Raw genomic sequence first — 16,585 nt, forward strand, 5'->3', positions numbered from 1 at the left:
GTCTGGGTCTTGCATGTATTAATTTTCTAGTTAAAAAATGTAGGGGAGATACATTTGAACAAAATACTGTAAAAAAGATGTTGCAGAGACAGGGATCTGACAGGAAAATATCCATGTACTGGGCAAGACTCAGATTTAATGCGCTCTTACTCTAGATTTCCATAGTGTAACATTTTATGAATCTAGCTTCTCATTCCAACAACACTAGGATAGGAATCGTGCTTGGTTGTTGATTTATTTTGAAGATATGCAGAATAGGCATTTTATTTCCTTTAGACTTTAAACACAAGACTAGAGATTCCCTAAAATTTAGAAAGGCTCTCTTTCAATGCCATGTTGCTATATTTAGACTTCAGTGGAGTCTAAAAGCCAGAAATTAAATTCTGGGGCTAGCAAGAGGAAAAGAGAATTATTGTAGTTCATCTCTTTTTTTTTCTCCATATTATGGCTTGATGAGGCTATTGCTTTCTCTCTGTAGTGTCTGCTTGAAGAGATGAACACGGACGTTTTGAGGAGCTTTGCGAACGCGCTCCTTTGACAGCAAGACTCGGCTTTCTCTGAGTTGCTTGGAAGAATCCGCGCTTACGGGAATGACTGAAGTGTCCTGGGGACAGAAAAAGAAAAAATTTCATTTAATAGGTTAATGGTTCCTGGATCCTGGAGGATCTACCACTTGCCAAAACTTCTGCTTGCCTTTCTTCTTTCAGCTTCCATGCTGCTGTAAAGCTAGACAACATCTTTCCCTGACCAAGGAAAAACATTGACCTTTACTGGTGTTGACAAATACAGCAGAAGACAAATCCAGATACAAATATTTTCATCCATTGCCACAGAAACTCTTTGAGAGCCCTGTCTGGTCAGCTGAAATGTGAACGCAGTCCCTTGGCTGAGAACGGATGGAAAACCTTTCTCTCACTAACAAAGCAGCACTACGTACTCTTCCACCCAGCACAGGAGGAGAAACATCTCTACTCTTGCAACCCTGCTTTGTTTCTCTTTTAGGTCAGGTTTTGTATAAGGAGGAAAGCGATGAAGCTTACTCTTAGGACTAGAGGTTGGAGGAGGTGGTGATAAGAAGAGCAGAGGAGTTGGTTTTAAAAGATGTGCAGGTTAGGCATTTTATTCTGGCTGAGACTTTGAAAGACAACTGACTGTTTGTATTCCCAGAATTAGAACAGCTTTTTTACAGCTCTACTGCTGTAATTTAGGTTTAGAGCTCAGTTCAAAACCCAGTACTACCACAACTGGCATTGGTAAAGAAAAGAGGATAAGCAAGCTAGTAGTTTTTCCTCCTTTGAAATTAAAAAAATGATAAATGTCAGGATTTTCAAAATTACAGGAAAATTCAGCCTAAGGGATTTTCTCAGTTGGCTTCAACGATCTTTGGATCCAGTCCTTGGAGACAATACTACTTCTAGAGCAAAATGTAATAACAAGGGAGAAGAGCACTGAATCTCATAGCCACTGTAGAGCAGAATTAGATCTTACTACATTGCTGTGGAGGTCTATATACTCGATTAGAATAGCTTTTCAGCTTCTTGCAACAGTTGAAGCCCTTATTCTCTGATCTCCAGTTGTGCCTATATTAGAAGTTAGGGGAGTGGCAGGGCAGGCTTGTGCTAGGAGATGGGGAGCAGAAGCAGGTACATCATCAGGAGCGGAGAAGGCCGAGGGACACACTAGTTCAAGTTTTGGTCCAAACACTTCTCTTTCCTACCACTGGTTGGTAAATCATCCATAGTATCTCCACGGGCCAGCCCACTACAGAGCTGCATGGAAATCTTCCATGGTAACTTCTTTCCCACCAGAAAAAAAAATGCTAATTTGTTAAAAACAAAAGTTTTTATCTAAGTGGGGCAAATTCAAAGAGAACTCATTTTGAAAAACAAATTTTTAGAGAAAGTCTTCCAAGAAGGTCTCACCTGAACTTTCTGGAAGCAAATGTTTCAGTTTTTCAGTTTGAAAAAACAGTTTACCAGGGTCTGACTTTTATTTTACAGTACATGAAAAAAAAATATTTTTCAAGGTGGAGTAAGAATGAGACATTGCATTTTTATCAAAATGAAATATTGAGAGCAGTTCAAAAAGGTTTTTTTACAGGTGTTTTTTCTCATAGGAAATTTGGGAGAAAAATGGAGTGCCTTTGTTCCATTCTGAGAAAGAAGAATTTTTCAAACCCATTGCTTTCCCTGTAGACCAAAAAAAATCCAGCTCTCACCCATCCCTAATATTCAGGAGCCTGTATCTTTTGCAGTGGCAGGGCTGGAGTTGTGCTGTGGGTGCTTGGTGGGAGCATAGCCAAAGAAAAGCACTGTGCTGTCAGGGGAATAGAAACTTCAGCTCGTGGGTAGGAGTGGGTGAGCCTGAGAATTACGCGGGCTCGTCTGAAAATTGGCAGCCTGGCTGGAAAGCATCCAGGATCTCCAAGTGCCCCGAGTTTACAGGCCAGCCCAGGAAACAGCCTGCTTTAACAGCTCCGGGACACCCGGGAGGCCTTTTTTGGTTAAGTGCAAACCTTTACTCACACGCACACGCCCCACCTTAAGCAGCGATCCAGTCATTCTCAAAGAATGTCTTAAAAATAATTAAATGACTTTACATCACGTTCCAGGAGATTAAACTTTTCTGCCTTGCATTTCTTAAAGCTACCGGCTTATAAAGTAGCATGTCAAAGTAACAAAAGGTCATACACGGCACTGCTTGCTGCTTCTGACAAGGAGGAGTAGCCTGGTACCTTATTACCCTTTTTCTTTGCTAAAGAGAGGAAAGAAGAGAACTGCAACAGTCTTGGCTTAGGCTAGGTAGTGTCCCCTCGTCTCTTTAATACGCGTGCAGGATGGTGCATTTGGGATCGCTTTACCTCCTGTTAAGTCATGGATGTCTTCCAAACATGTGTTGAACATCAAAAGCACGTCCTCCTCAGGTGGAATTTGGAGATTCCCTTCATTTCTCCAGTATTTGTAAAAACAAACAAACAAACAAACAAAACCCAGATTAAAAGTGAGGAAAGGCTCTAAATAATGCCAGTATGGTATCACCTGCTGGGCTTGGGGGGCTGTTTTGTTTTTCTTTTCATTTTTTTTCACTTTCAAGAGACTTAAATATCCATATTTTAGGACTATCTGTGCTGGAGAAAAAAAATGCGTCATCAGCAATAGGCAGAAACAGCTGCTAGAAACAGTTCTTGCAATAACGCACTGCGAATAAATGCCTCAACCTCACAGCGAGACAGAAAGGAGAGTAAGCGATGGGGCAGGTCAGCTGGCACCCGCAGCAAGATGCCTTCGAGGCAGGCTTGGCTTGCGCATGGGCAGCGTGGCCATCCCTGCCCAGCCTGCCCGGCCCTTGGGCTCACCGGCAGCTCGGACACCCCTGCACCAGCGATGGTCGGGGCACCAAGTCCGGGGCCACAGTCCAGCTCCACTGATGGTGGCACGGGAGTTTGACGCAGCACTTCTCCACACCTCTCCTTCCCTCCCTGTTACGCCACTGTTACACGCTTCTTTTTTTGTAACACTTTTCAAGGCAGCTTAACTGTGATTCTTAGGGGAATCTCAGCTTTCTTTTCATACTAGGATAATGAAAAATGTAGGCGCCATTGTTGACTACTACTCTACATCCCAGCCCTGTGTCTTGTTCCAGTCCCTGGCACCCCAAACCACAGTACAGATGCGGCTCTAATAACCTCTCCTGGGCAAGCGGCTAGTCTCATCGGGTGGAGAAAGGACATGAAGAAGAATAAATATCTCAGAATAAATGAAAAAGCTTTTCCAAATTTTTCTCTCTCTTCTGAAGTGTTTGATGAAAACATTATCAAGGAGGAAATAGGGGCTAAAAGAGAAAATGACGGTCTATGGGCTTTGTGTCAGCCTCGCAATATGAAAGATGAGAAAGGAAAGAAAGAGACAAAAGAAAGGGAAGAAATAATACGAAAATGAATGAAAGAGAGGAAATGGCCAAGATATGAAAAGAAAGTGAGAGACAAAGTGGCTGAGAAAAGAGGGAGAAGAAATTTTGAAGGAAACATGTGAGGCTGCAAAATAGTAGCTGTACATGTCTCTAGTGGAAAATAGTCATTATGGGGCACGTATAAGCAAATATGACATTAAAAATTACACAATAGCAGATAAGTAAAGGCTGTGGGTAGGTCTGGATAGTTCTCCTCCAAATAAGGCAGCTGAAAGTCAGCGTTCCCTTATTGCAGCTATTGTGAAGCTAAAGTTCACTTGTACTGAAATGTTTCCTTACTTTGTATCATAGCCTGATAAGTGATTTGTTCCACTGGGAGAAAACGTTTTATCACCACGGCCCATGTGTGTTTTGTTGGCACAGTATCTGAAGTCCAATTATTCAATATACTTTTTCAGCTGGTGGGTATTTGTTTGAATTTTTAACAAAGGCGAGGTAAAACAGTGTTTTTGAAAAATTCTGGTTTGCACTTTCTCAGCTCTTCTTTTGCTACTTTTTCTGTCTACAGCCAAATCCACTCCCTAAAGCACTGAGGCACTGCAGCCCTTAAATCAAAAATCCTTTGAGTGTTTGTAACACCCTGCTCACCCACAGACATACCGCTTCTTCCAGTGCCCGTTCCCACTGCTGCTGTGCTGATGGGCTCTGGACAGCCAAGCACAAGCAGTCACTTCTGCTCTCATCAAGGGACCGCTGCAGGGACTATGCACGTAGCAAAACCGAGTGCCATGGCTGCAGCAGTGCAACCGGTTCTCCCAACGCTAGTGCAACCACTGCTTGGTAATAGCTTTGACAACACTCTTGCACTTGTTAAATTCCTCCTCTCCTTGATTTCATATGCTGAATGGTAGCCAAAGCCATAATCTGTGATCTTTCTACCTTGCAAGCGTCTTCCAGCCATACTGTTTAACAACCAGGTGTCCTGTTACAACTAAAACTACCTGGAAACGGCACAAAACTTTTCCAAAAGGTGCCATGTAAACATCACGGTTTTTCAAGATGGCGTTTTTTTTCCTCCCAACTCTATTTACACAGTAACTGTTATTTTGCTGGACTTTTTTCTCTTCAGTTCTTGAATAATACAGGCTTTACATTTAAAAAAACGTTAGCCCTTTCCTTTGCCTGTGCAGGCATGTGTGCCTCTGTCTAAACTGAAGAGCATCACAACTTTCTAGTATAAAGTATCTGATGTTTTATGGCAATAGTACCTTTGACCATTTTGACCAATAGCCTTTGTAACTGAAAAGTACATAGAAGCTGGGCAAAGGGTAGGCCGTATGTAAACATTATGCACCAAGAGATGCTGGTAGTAACTGCTATAAATCACAGACTTGGTAAAAGCTGATGGTGGACTAAGCACCCGACATTCAATAAAGAAACAATTTTCTTTCTTTGCACCCCCAGCATCCCTCCTGTTTAATGTTGGCTGACACAATCAAAACCATCCCCAAGCCACTGACCACGTCTTGAGATGTGCCCCTAGGGATTTCCTTGGAGATAAGTTGCAGATCAAGACATCGGAGTGCTGCTTGGCTGCAGCTCTATTAAAAATCAGTCAGAGAGCAAAAGTAAGGAGAAAACAATCATACAGCAAAAAAGAGCGTGGCCCTGGGTAGAAACCAGGACCCAAAACTTCTTTTGGACAGAGAACTTACTAAAAAGTCCAACCACCATTTCCCAACAAGGAAATGAGTTTGTTGTTTGTTCCCACTGGTCCAGGAAGAAAAACAACACAGGATAAATAAACAGGATTGCCCCAAATAAATGTTTGTCTCTCAGTATCAGCATCAAACCAGCATCCTCCTGGAAACGAACTGGCAAGATCCTGAATGTTGTCTCTTCTGCTGGGATGAGGGAAATACTGCATGCAGCCACTGGACAGCACATGGCCTTACGAATACAGAACTGGGGAACTGAGACATTGCCGTAAAGACCTGTCTCTCCTTCACTTGCAAAAATCCTCGGGTCTAGATAAGAAAATGCCAGTGAGAGAGAGAGAGTAGCATAAGGTCAGTCTCACTTCTCAAGGTGACATGCCTTCCCCTTTCTCTGAGCCAGTGCTGTTGCCCTGTTGAGCTGGCTGAAAACTGAAGGGAATTTTGCCATTTGAAACTGTTTACATTTCAAACAAACAGACTTTCAGGTTTCCTACAAAGCAGAAATTTCATAACTCTGGCAGTTGTGGAAAATACTTAGTGCAGTATTCTGAGACTTCATTTAAAATGTTGTTCTCTCTTAATGCATGGGGTTTTATTTTTCAATTGATTAAAGGCCTGGCAGCAGTAGTACTAGTCAGTGACATGACCGTGGACCACTAGCAATCCCTCTGAAACAGGGTGCCTTCCAACCCAAACTATTCTGTGATTCTATGATATGTCAGTGCAAGCGTGTTACAGTGATCTGGGGACAGTGAGAAGGATCAATACGATGTTCGGTGGGTAGCCAGCAGGCACAACAGGGTGACGGCATTGCCCTGCTGATGGGTCCTTCTGAGCTCCTTCCAACTAGGGCGTGCTGTGAAATCACAGTGCTGCTCAGTGTACAAGTTGTAACTCAAATTTGCACAGACGCGGAGAAGACAGGAACAGAGATTAGCTACAACTCCTGTAAAAGCTTGGATTTTGGCACATCTTTGTGTCTGCTCCCTGCCCCCTTGCATAACAAACCTTTTTATCCAATTATTACGTTATAGAGGTACGGAATGGGAAAAGATCTCTTGAATCACCACACTCCTACCACAGGTGACTACCTCCTGTACCGATCTTCAAAAACCTGCTCAAACTCCACCCTAAAAATGTTTTTTGAACAACATGGCTTAACACAAATATTGAAACCCGAGGTCCTGATAACATTCTAACTGCAAGCTTTGAAGTAACCTTTGAAAGTAGTACAAGAGGGTTATTTTCTGCCGTCAGTTGACATGTCATTCTGCAATGACATTTGCCTTCTCTCTGAGTGTGGCACACTGTGATTAAGTGTGTTGTTTATCTTCTGTTCACAATCGCTTGTAAAGATCCTAAATACATGTGCCACATCACCAGCCATCCCTCCTATTCTCCACTACGTTGTCATTTAGCTTTATGCTCAGTTTAACATTCTTGAGCCAAATCTGAATGCGTGGGACAGCATAGTACTTCTTCCAGACACGTTCAGTGAATGCTGAGGTAGGATTTTATAAGCATCTCTGAAATCCCGTGCTACATTCTGTTATGATCCCTCCACCAGAAGTTTTATGAAACAGTCAAGTTTCAAGGCCAGGAGTTACCATCAGGATCATCTACTCTAACCTCCTGCATAACTTCTGCAGTATTTCATCCACTCAATCCCTTAATACCCCTAAGGGAATTACTGTTCCCTCTTATGTGAATGAACTCTCTTGAGCCAAGTAACTTCTGTTTAAAGTAAAAATATTCCTCGAGAAAAAAAAAGTCCAGCCTTGCTTACATCACCTTTCAGTATCAAATACCTTCTCTTTACATAAGAGCTAATAAACTACGAGCAAGCCATCTGCTGACTTCATCAGTCAGCTAAACAAATGGAGCTTCAACTCTGTCTTTGTGAAGCATATTTTTCCACGTAACCAAGGCTTTTTGCACACCCTCCTTGAACTCTCTCTGGTTGGTCACGTTCATTTTGAGGAGGATCCCAGAGCAGAAACAGCACTCCGGAAAAGGTCTTGGAGTCTGGCTCAGTCCAGCTGTCCAAAATATGGGTGTCTATTGCTGAGGCTATCCCAACGGCCAAACCTCTGCCCTGGAAATCTGTAGCACAACTTCCCTGTGCTGTCCACGAGGAGCTGCTTTAGGGCGTGGGAAACACAAAACATTTCTTTGAACCTCCATGAGGAATCCAGGTAAAAGGCAAAGGTTACAGACCAAAGCTCTGGGGATGGGAACAAGGGAGAGAGCCTGCTTTTGAGGTCATTTCTTTCTCACCAGTCCTGACACAGTTACCTGTTTAGGAGATAGGTTTTTATATGTACATTGTCACAGCACTGAGGAGCTGCAGATCAGGGTCAGAGCCCCACTGTGCTGGACATTACAGATCCAAAACCTAAAGCTGCTCCCTGCCCTGTGAACAACAATTTTTATAATTTTTTTGCTATGGACTCAGAGTGCTCGTAGGGCTTTTGTTTACTGTTTGTCTCACTGTGGTTCAAAGTAAAAATTACAGTAACGATCAACCTAGTTCTTCTGTATTTTTTTAATCAGTGCCTTAATTGCTTTCTTCCAGCTCTCCAGGACTGTTTCCAGTGGTGCAAAGGGCTTGTAAGCTAGGCCATCAGAAAGCAGGTTGTCAAGACTTGTATATAGTGAAAAATAATAGTAAAGACTACTTTTTTTTCTGAATCTTTTCATTCCTGACCTATATTAAAAAGATGTACACAACTATTGATATTATAAGCAAAACAAGGAGGATAGGGAGCTTTCTACAGGTATTGAAAACAATGATTTAGCACTTCATTAGAGTTTACTTTCCTGTCTAATTCTCAGTTGCAGCTCTGCTCACCATGCCTGGTTAGTAAAGGTGTTCAGTAAAGAAACTGGGGCTAAACCCAATAGGAAGCAGTTGTGGAATACTTTTACGATAGAGCAGTTTTGTGAAAGCAGAGATTGTATTCATAGGTTTCACTGTGAAAATACAGTGCTGGGACGTGGATGAGGAAAAATTAATTGATACATGCTGTTACTCTTCACTTTATTCTGTGAATAGTAACTCAGATGAATTCAAGCCATGTCATTCAACTCTGGATTTGTTTAGAAAGAGGTCAAGGAGTGCAGGAGATGGCATCCCATCTGAGGTTTGACTTGCATCTCATAAAGAGATGGGGAAGATGTAACTGAACTTAATTCCTGTTTAATATGGTGGATTTTGCTTCAGTTCCTCTCTACAAATCAAAATGTGGTCTATCCTTATTTAAGAAAGAAAGGCTGTGATACAAATGATGAAGCAAGAGGAAGAGGCCATAGTGGGAAGGTTCTGGATCCTGATGGCCTCTTGTTTCTAGCTGCTCTCATAACTCTCATTTTTATCCTGTGGGGACCCAGCTGGCCTTGGATGTGGCTGCTGTTTGTGATTTAGCAGATGGATGGTGCTGTGGCCAAAGCACCAGCCCAGCATTCGGGAGGAATCGGTTCCGTTTCAGGCTTTGGCACAGACTTTCTCTGTGATGCTGAGCAAATCACCCATACAAAGAGAAAGCAGAAAGGTAGTGAGGCAAATTCATTCAGGTCAGTACTTAAACAGTGGAGATTATAGCATTTCAACTTCAGAAACTGTATGGTTTTTAAAAACTATATAATTTTTAAAAGAAACATAACATCAAGATTTCCCCTCTTATCTTGCGATGAGAGTTTTCCCCAAATAACAGTTTGGATGATTTTGTTCTTATTAAAAACAAAATTAAATCCTTTAAGAGCAAAAATAGCTATTTTAAAAAAAAAAACCAAAACAAAAAACAAAACACAAACCAATAAGTGTATGTCATTACTGCACTTCAGAAATGAAGCCCATCTGCAATCTGCTCTCTGAATCTTACTCCACTGAGCTAGTGTGGGCACACAGATCCCCAGTGAAGGGAGAAGAGGTGGCAGAGGAGAAATGGATGAAAAGCTCAGCCAATAAAACCCAAGAGCAATGCTCAATAAAATGGGTGGAAAACAGTAAGTGCAAATGTCAAGCATGAGTTAAGGAAAGCCACCCAGTTCATTTTCCTCAGCCTGGAGGGAATGGTTGGTTACCCACTCAAAGTTAAGTGTGAGTCCCCCGAAAGTGTGGTCTCCCCAGAAATTGCTCTCTGCACCAGAAATTGGAAGGCCACCTCTGCCAACCCAAATCTTAGGACCATTTCATCACGTTGCAGAGATGCACGGAAGTATCTGTCATCCTCCCAGGCACCATATGGACCAAAGCCTGTGGCTCTTCTCACAGGATTCAGAAATGATATTGTCGTTTTCCCTCTTATTTACTGGAGGGAAAGATGCTATGAAATTTTAAAGGACCAAGTGGAAAAGTAATGGAATAAAAAGAAAAGGAAGAGGATCTGAGTGCTGAATTACTGAAGAATGGAAGGAAAAATAACCCACCTTCCAAACCCATAATGCTTCCAGCAAGAGGAAAGAGCCACCCAAATGCAAAAAGCACAGGGGAAACAGCAATGACTTCTAAGGTCTAAACCTCTTCCTCTGTGCTGTACAATGTATGCATTTTTGTCCTGTGTTTGTGTGTGTACACACATACAGAGAGGAAGTGAAAGATCGTCTCTGCTCTGAAAAGTCAAATTACTAGAGAGCTTTGGAACAGCAGAAGGCAAGTAATATGGGCCTTGTAATCACATAATTGGTAATGGATATTACAGGACATGTTCTCTAAAATTTGTTCCTATTTTTGCAACGAATTAAGCAAGTCAGAGGAGATGCAGCAGCTCCACCTTTCTTCTGTAGACAACATTGGCACCTCAAAGAACATGATGGCCATGGAGAACTTGCTTTTCATGGTCATTAAGTACATCTGATGAGTGCCAGCACCATTCCTGGTGCCCTGCAGAGTACAAAAAATACATAGCTCTTGCTAAGAAGAATTTCATGTAAAGGCCCAACCCAGAGCCCCTGGGAACCAGTGGGAGGGCTGTGAAGTCAGTCACAAGAATACAGGGCTTCTGTTTTCCATAAATGACTTCCGAATGTGGAAACACCAGTCCATGATCAAAAATGACCTGGACTCTCAGGATTGTAAATCCCACCGAAAGTCATCTTAAAAATGCCTCCGTAGCTTTTGCTTTTGAAAATGCTGTGCCCAAGAACGACTGAAGGCAACCCAGCCTATGGAAAGCGTACTGAGGGAACCACAGACTCCTTCAATGTCACTGGATTTAGAAAGCAGATCTTCTAGCCACACAGTGTCCCCAACTTCCTGCTTACAAACTGCTTCAGCGTTGACTCAGTAGGAATAACACCATGCACTGAATCACCCACCCATCTGCAACACCTGCTTCTTCCTTAGCTATTACGCCTTCCCTGGGATGACTCAGTTTAGCTGCTCTGAGCTTGTGAGGTGGGAGAAGACCATGCCTTAAGACACATGGGCTGAGGGGTATGCAAGACCCCCTACTAATTACTGGCTTTCTGCAATCTGGGATGCAATAATCCCTTGTCCACTCCCTGTGACTCCACGCAGCTGGGGGTTGTTTTGTAACTTTTCCAACCCTGCCTATCTGGAACACTTTCCTGCCGAGACACTGACTCACTTCCTCTTTAGGAAGCTCACCCAAAATCCTTTTCACTTTAGCTTATAAACTATTATTAACTCCATCTGTAAAGCAAAACTTTACTCATCAGTAGAGCTAGCTGGGAATTTTCCAGTGATACACACTTTTTTGGTTGAAAGATGTTGATTTGTTAAAACATAAATCTTTTTTAGAAACACACCAGTTTTGCTTAGGCTTTCATCAGAAAAATTGCTTGCATCCAAAGAAAGAGAACAGCTCAGCTTAGCCAAGACACTAGCGGTTAGGTCACTGACATAGCAAAACTGGGCTTTTTGGCAAAATAGGGACCTGAGTCTGGTTCCCCTATCCTACACGGTGCCATAACAGCCATCATCTCTTAGGATGGAGCAAGTTCATGGCCTCTCATTGATGTTGTTTTATTAAGTGCCGGTCAGTGGCACAGGGACTTGGTCCTGATAGCTTCTCCATTTCATGTCAGTGCTTAACCCCTAGGCGACTGGGTTTAAGTTACATTCAGGAAACCCACCAGGTTTTTTCTCTTTCTCATTTTCCTGAGAAACTTCAAAAGGTCTCAGGTTGTTCCCACTGAGGAGCAGGATGTTTTTAAAATCTTGAAAGTTTTCACAGAACAGGAGAATTAAAAAAGATTCCAGATCAGTTGTACTTACTGTGTTTACCAACAGTAGTGCCAAGCAGCAGGTCACTCCATTTGCCTTACAAACACATGGGCTGTAGTCAACGTGCAGTGTTTTTCTTAGGACTGGTGGGAAATTTCTTTGTGGTGTATCTCCATCAGAAAAAAGACCACATCAATCAAAGTGTTTCCTCTGAAGTGCCTCATATTTATCAAATTTCTGTTGAGTGGGGTGATGGGTTTCTGTGGTTGATGGACACTCCAAATTTGTTAGAACATAGGCACAATTGCACATTTGGATTTTGCTACAGATAAAACCTTCTTCATTACCCATCTGTCTATGTTTTTTCATGGGCTAAAGAAGCAAGACTCAATTAGCAAGTATGGCTTTTTTTCTTTATTTTCCACCTATGGCTCAGGATGAATGTCTTTCAGAAGTGGCTTGAGATATTTACTTAAGATCAAATTCTGGTATTTAGATATATGTTCAGTAGTTTACTCTGCATCTATATTTCTGTCTCTTTGAAAATGTGCCTTTGTGCAGTAAGAGGAATGACATTATCATCTGAACTATATCCCTATTTTGTATTCCTATCGTATTGCTTAGTAGGAATCATGGGGCTAATGGAAATATTCCCACTCATTTTGGTTTTGTAATCTGTTATTCATCAAGTCTTGAGCTTCTGTTCCTCAGCTTATGCTGGGCATCTTACAAACTATAGGTTGCTTCCCATCTAACAGCCAAGAAGTCCTGGAACTGCTAACCACCACGGTCCTACAGGAGCAATCATGTGCTGTCCAGCATGGCTGCAAGCACCCATTTGATCAAAACAACCAAACAGGATAGTATACATCTTTCTGTAAAGCAAAGGCTTTGGTTGCTATTTAGGCTGGAATACCCTACTGTATGAGGACGCACTTTTTTCTAGTACTGTTTACTTAACTGTGAGACTCCACAGTGAGAAAGGGCCTCTTTCTTCTAGGACAACTTCGTCATTGAAGAGATCTCATTTCTAGGGAAAATGCTTTCCACATACATGCTGTGGACCCATGTTTGCTGCTAGAACAAAAGGACAGGGAAGGGAAGTGTCTGTGCAAACGAAATTTTCAACCCAAGAGTGAAGAATCTCAAAGGATTTTGACTGCGAAGGAACAGGAAAGAAAAAATCCAAGCCAATCTGCCTTTTCCACCCCCTCTATTTGTCAGTTGCTCCCCCTCCTTTAGACTGTCAGATTTCACTCCCATTCTACTGTATGGGCACATAAATCTTGCCAGAAATGCTTCACTCACTTAACACCTACCTGCTGGAGCTTAGATTCAGAGAGAGGGGGAAAAAACAACCTCAAACCCTGGCAATTCTTATAAATCACAGTGTTGCTAATCTCTTTTCAAGAGAGTCAAATGTAAAGTCATGTTCCTTCTTGTGAAAACATTACTAGCCTGTGGGTGTCAACACAGCCTTCTTTTCCAAGAAATCTGTTGCATCCCACAGCGACTCTAGAGAAATTGCACTCTGATGACAGTGAAGAGAGGCTGCTAGAAAAACATCACACGCCAGTTCCATACAACAGCAACCTCAACAAGCACTTGTTTTTGTAAGATCAGCTCTCTCTAGTTTCACAAAAAGCAGCGCTGAACTTCACCATGATACATTTCAGGGGGTTTGTTTTTACAACGTCATTGTTGCGAGCTCTTTCTCCACCCCAAAATCATATTTTCAGCTTCCTTATTCATTCCATGCCAAGAGACACTATCCCATTTCTTTACAGCTCTCACGAAGAGTAAATAACTACTTCAGCCACCTGTCTGCTACTTTTACACGTCCTTGTACACCCTGTCTTCTAACAGTGGGACTCTCTCCTCCTCGGGGAGGACACCTCCTCAGCACCAAGGAGGTCAGCCTGTGGCAGCTGCCCTGTTTCGATAAAGGTCTTGTCCCCTCCTGATGAAAAGACCATCCCCAGTCCCTCAAACCCTTGCAGATACCCATCTACTCATGAGATCTCAGGGAGACCTCATGCTGCTCCCAGATTAGCATCTGGAAGGTGTCCATAGATCACTTGCAGGGAAGAAGTCTTTTCCAGGAAGCGTTTTCACAATTAAGTAGAGGAAATAAATAAGAGATGCTTTATGAAGAGAGGGCAGAGCCTCAGGCAGACAGCATCCAGTATATTACTGAAAGGCAGCACCTGTAGTTGCATTTGTAGTTGCACTTGAAGTCACATGGAATCTTGTCCTTCAAGTGCATTCTGTAGTTGCACTTGAAGTTATATGGAATATGGAACTCTTCTATGTTAGAAGTACGTTCCTCATTATCAGAACAGGAAGATTGTTTGAAGTCACGTTCACGATGAGGAGCACCCTAAACTGACCTGAGATCCTTCTAGTTCCTGCATTAACCGGTCTGAATCATTGGGGCTTACAATTTGTGTGTATGCGTGTTTTGTTTTTATGTATTCCTTTATTTGGGTAGAGAGAAAAGTTCATATATCTATTTGCGTGTGTTGGAGTAGCGTCTAGGGCTCAGACCACAACTTCGCCTTGGCTGTGTTTCTGTCCAAAATAATGACTCGGCGTGTGACAAGTTCATATGAAGTCATGGGGCTGTCTGAGAATGCTTCACTCTAGACGACACTTAAGCTTTCCAATCCTCCTGCTTCCCTCTCAGCAGTGTCCCTGCTGCCAGAGTGAAATCAAGACACCACCTTTCCAGACTGCCCTGAATAAGCAATAGCACATACCACAGTCTGCGTCTGTCAGCCTATGCATGCACACCTTAGGCATGAACAGGCAAAGCTTCATGCCTCACGGCCCTTAATGGGCGAGTTCGCTGGCTGACAGATGTATGTGTCACCATGTGATACTTCATTACAGGAGGGTTTGTTAAAAAATAAACAAACTTCCAGCTACAAAAAAAGAAAAAAAGATGTGTTCAAATGCAACTATTCACATGGAAATAAGTGCCTGCTCAAGAAGACAAGAGAAAGCAATGAGCTGGTTCCACTTAACACATTGTTCTTCACTTTCACCTCCAAAGCAGCAGGAGGAAGAGGCCACCTCCTCCTTCTAAAGTTCACCCTCTCACTTCATTACACACTGGGGAGGCCTGCGGAACTGCTGCTCCAGTGCTGGCTTTGGTATCGCCACCATTTCTCTCTCCTTGTTTATGTTTCTCTCTCTCCTTCCCAGGTTGCAGCCTGCACTCCCAAGGCTAGAGAAAAATCAGCACAAGAGCTGGCTGTGCAAAGTGGCTCGGGGCAGCAACCCCACCAGTGACCCCACCAGAGTCCCCACCTCGCAGCACCAGCTGGCCCCGCTCCCTGGTCTCATCTCACCCTGGCTCCCTCTATGGCACATCTGTCTCGCAGTCCTCTCCCAGATCTCTTTCTCCTTTGATGATCTAAAAGTCTGGGAACACCTGAAAAACCTTTTCAAAACCCATCAACAATAAGGCAGGAAAAAGGAACAGAAGGAAAAGTCACTGCAAAACAAATGAACCAAAAGACAAAAAAATCACATACATGTTTTAGAATCACTGTTTGAGGGATTTGGAAGGGAAAAAAAAATCATTTTTCTATGAATTGTTTCCTATTAAAAATTTGTAGCAAATTGTGATCCCAATAAGAGCATTGGCAAGCTGGCATCTGTTTTGCTCTGGTTCATTAATCCGTTCTGAGAGGTGACAGCCCATATCGTGGTTTCTTGGCAAGGCAAAGAGGCAGTTCTTTGGGTAAATCGTAGCTCCACTGACATCACGTGGTACCATGATAATTTACACCACACAAGGGCCTATTCCACCATCTGAATTTCCTTGCCCGTCACATTACAATTTGTACCCAGGCCAGCTTTACTCTTATGGTTAGCATCTTCATCTTTTATTATTTACACTGCAGCAGAAACGAAGTCACAATCAGGATGCCGTTTGCAGAGCGTTAGATGCTGTGTCAACGTATGCAATGCTATTCCAAAGAGCTCTCATTCTTACTCTGCTGCTATCTGACATATTCCTACACCAAGTCCATCCAAATAGATTTTCACTGAGTGCTTAAATGGCTGAGCTTTGGCCAAGAAGGCACCATGGAATTACTCACAGTGGCAGGCTAGATGAAATGTAAGCATCACCAATTCATCCAATTATTTTTCAATAGAAGCTGGGGCCAGAAGGGACTTTGTACATCATTACTCTTGATATTCCAGACATTCTTGTTTGGAGTTTGGTTCTGCGGAAAGAAATAATAGTTTGTTTCATTGACAGCAGAGGATAAGTAAAAATTAGCACATTTTATGGGACATAAAAAAGTCCATTAGAAAATGATGTTTAGAGAGAGACATTTTTCATCGTGCAACACAACCAACTCTTCACTATATTTCAGAATAAAATATTGATGAAAAGCATATGACTCTGCTTACCAAACATTATTTTTTGAGTCATCTATAAGTTTAGAGAGATTATAAGAGAATAATATTGGAATGTGGTGGAGAAAAGTAGGGGGAAAGTAGTGCTAGTTTACTTTTTTTTTTTTTCTCTGTTCACTGAAGAAGTTAATAATGGCTTACTATAAGATGATTTTGGTAGTGATTCAGTTCCATGCTTTAGTTCACTTATTGCTTCTGTTAAATTGAACTTCAGCCCAAATCCAAACCATAAATATGGGCACCTCAGGAATTCTGGATTGCTTGAGATCTGAATCCAGGTCTCAGTTCTGTATATGAGCCAGGGTAAAAATCTAGATCTGAATGCCCTCAAATACTA

General features: G+C 42.4%; 1 long non-coding RNA gene across 1 annotated transcript; it reads right to left on the minus strand.

The window, feature by feature from the left end:
• Window positions 1-312: 312 nt before the first annotated feature.
• Window positions 313-16,035, minus strand: LOC142418274 (uncharacterized). The gene is made up of 3 exons (XR_012778239.1): window positions 15,924-16,035; window positions 2,861-2,949; window positions 313-604 (listed from the first exon to the last, which is right to left on the minus strand). It is a non-coding gene; the product is annotated as an uncharacterized LOC142418274 (long non-coding RNA).
• Between the last annotated feature and the right edge of the window lie 550 nt (window positions 16,036-16,585).

This window comes from Mycteria americana, chromosome 1 (genome assembly GCF_035582795.1).
Source record: "Mycteria americana isolate JAX WOST 10 ecotype Jacksonville Zoo and Gardens chromosome 1, USCA_MyAme_1.0, whole genome shotgun sequence".
In the NCBI taxonomy this organism is placed as follows: Eukaryota; Metazoa; Chordata; class Aves; order Ciconiiformes; family Ciconiidae; genus Mycteria; species Mycteria americana.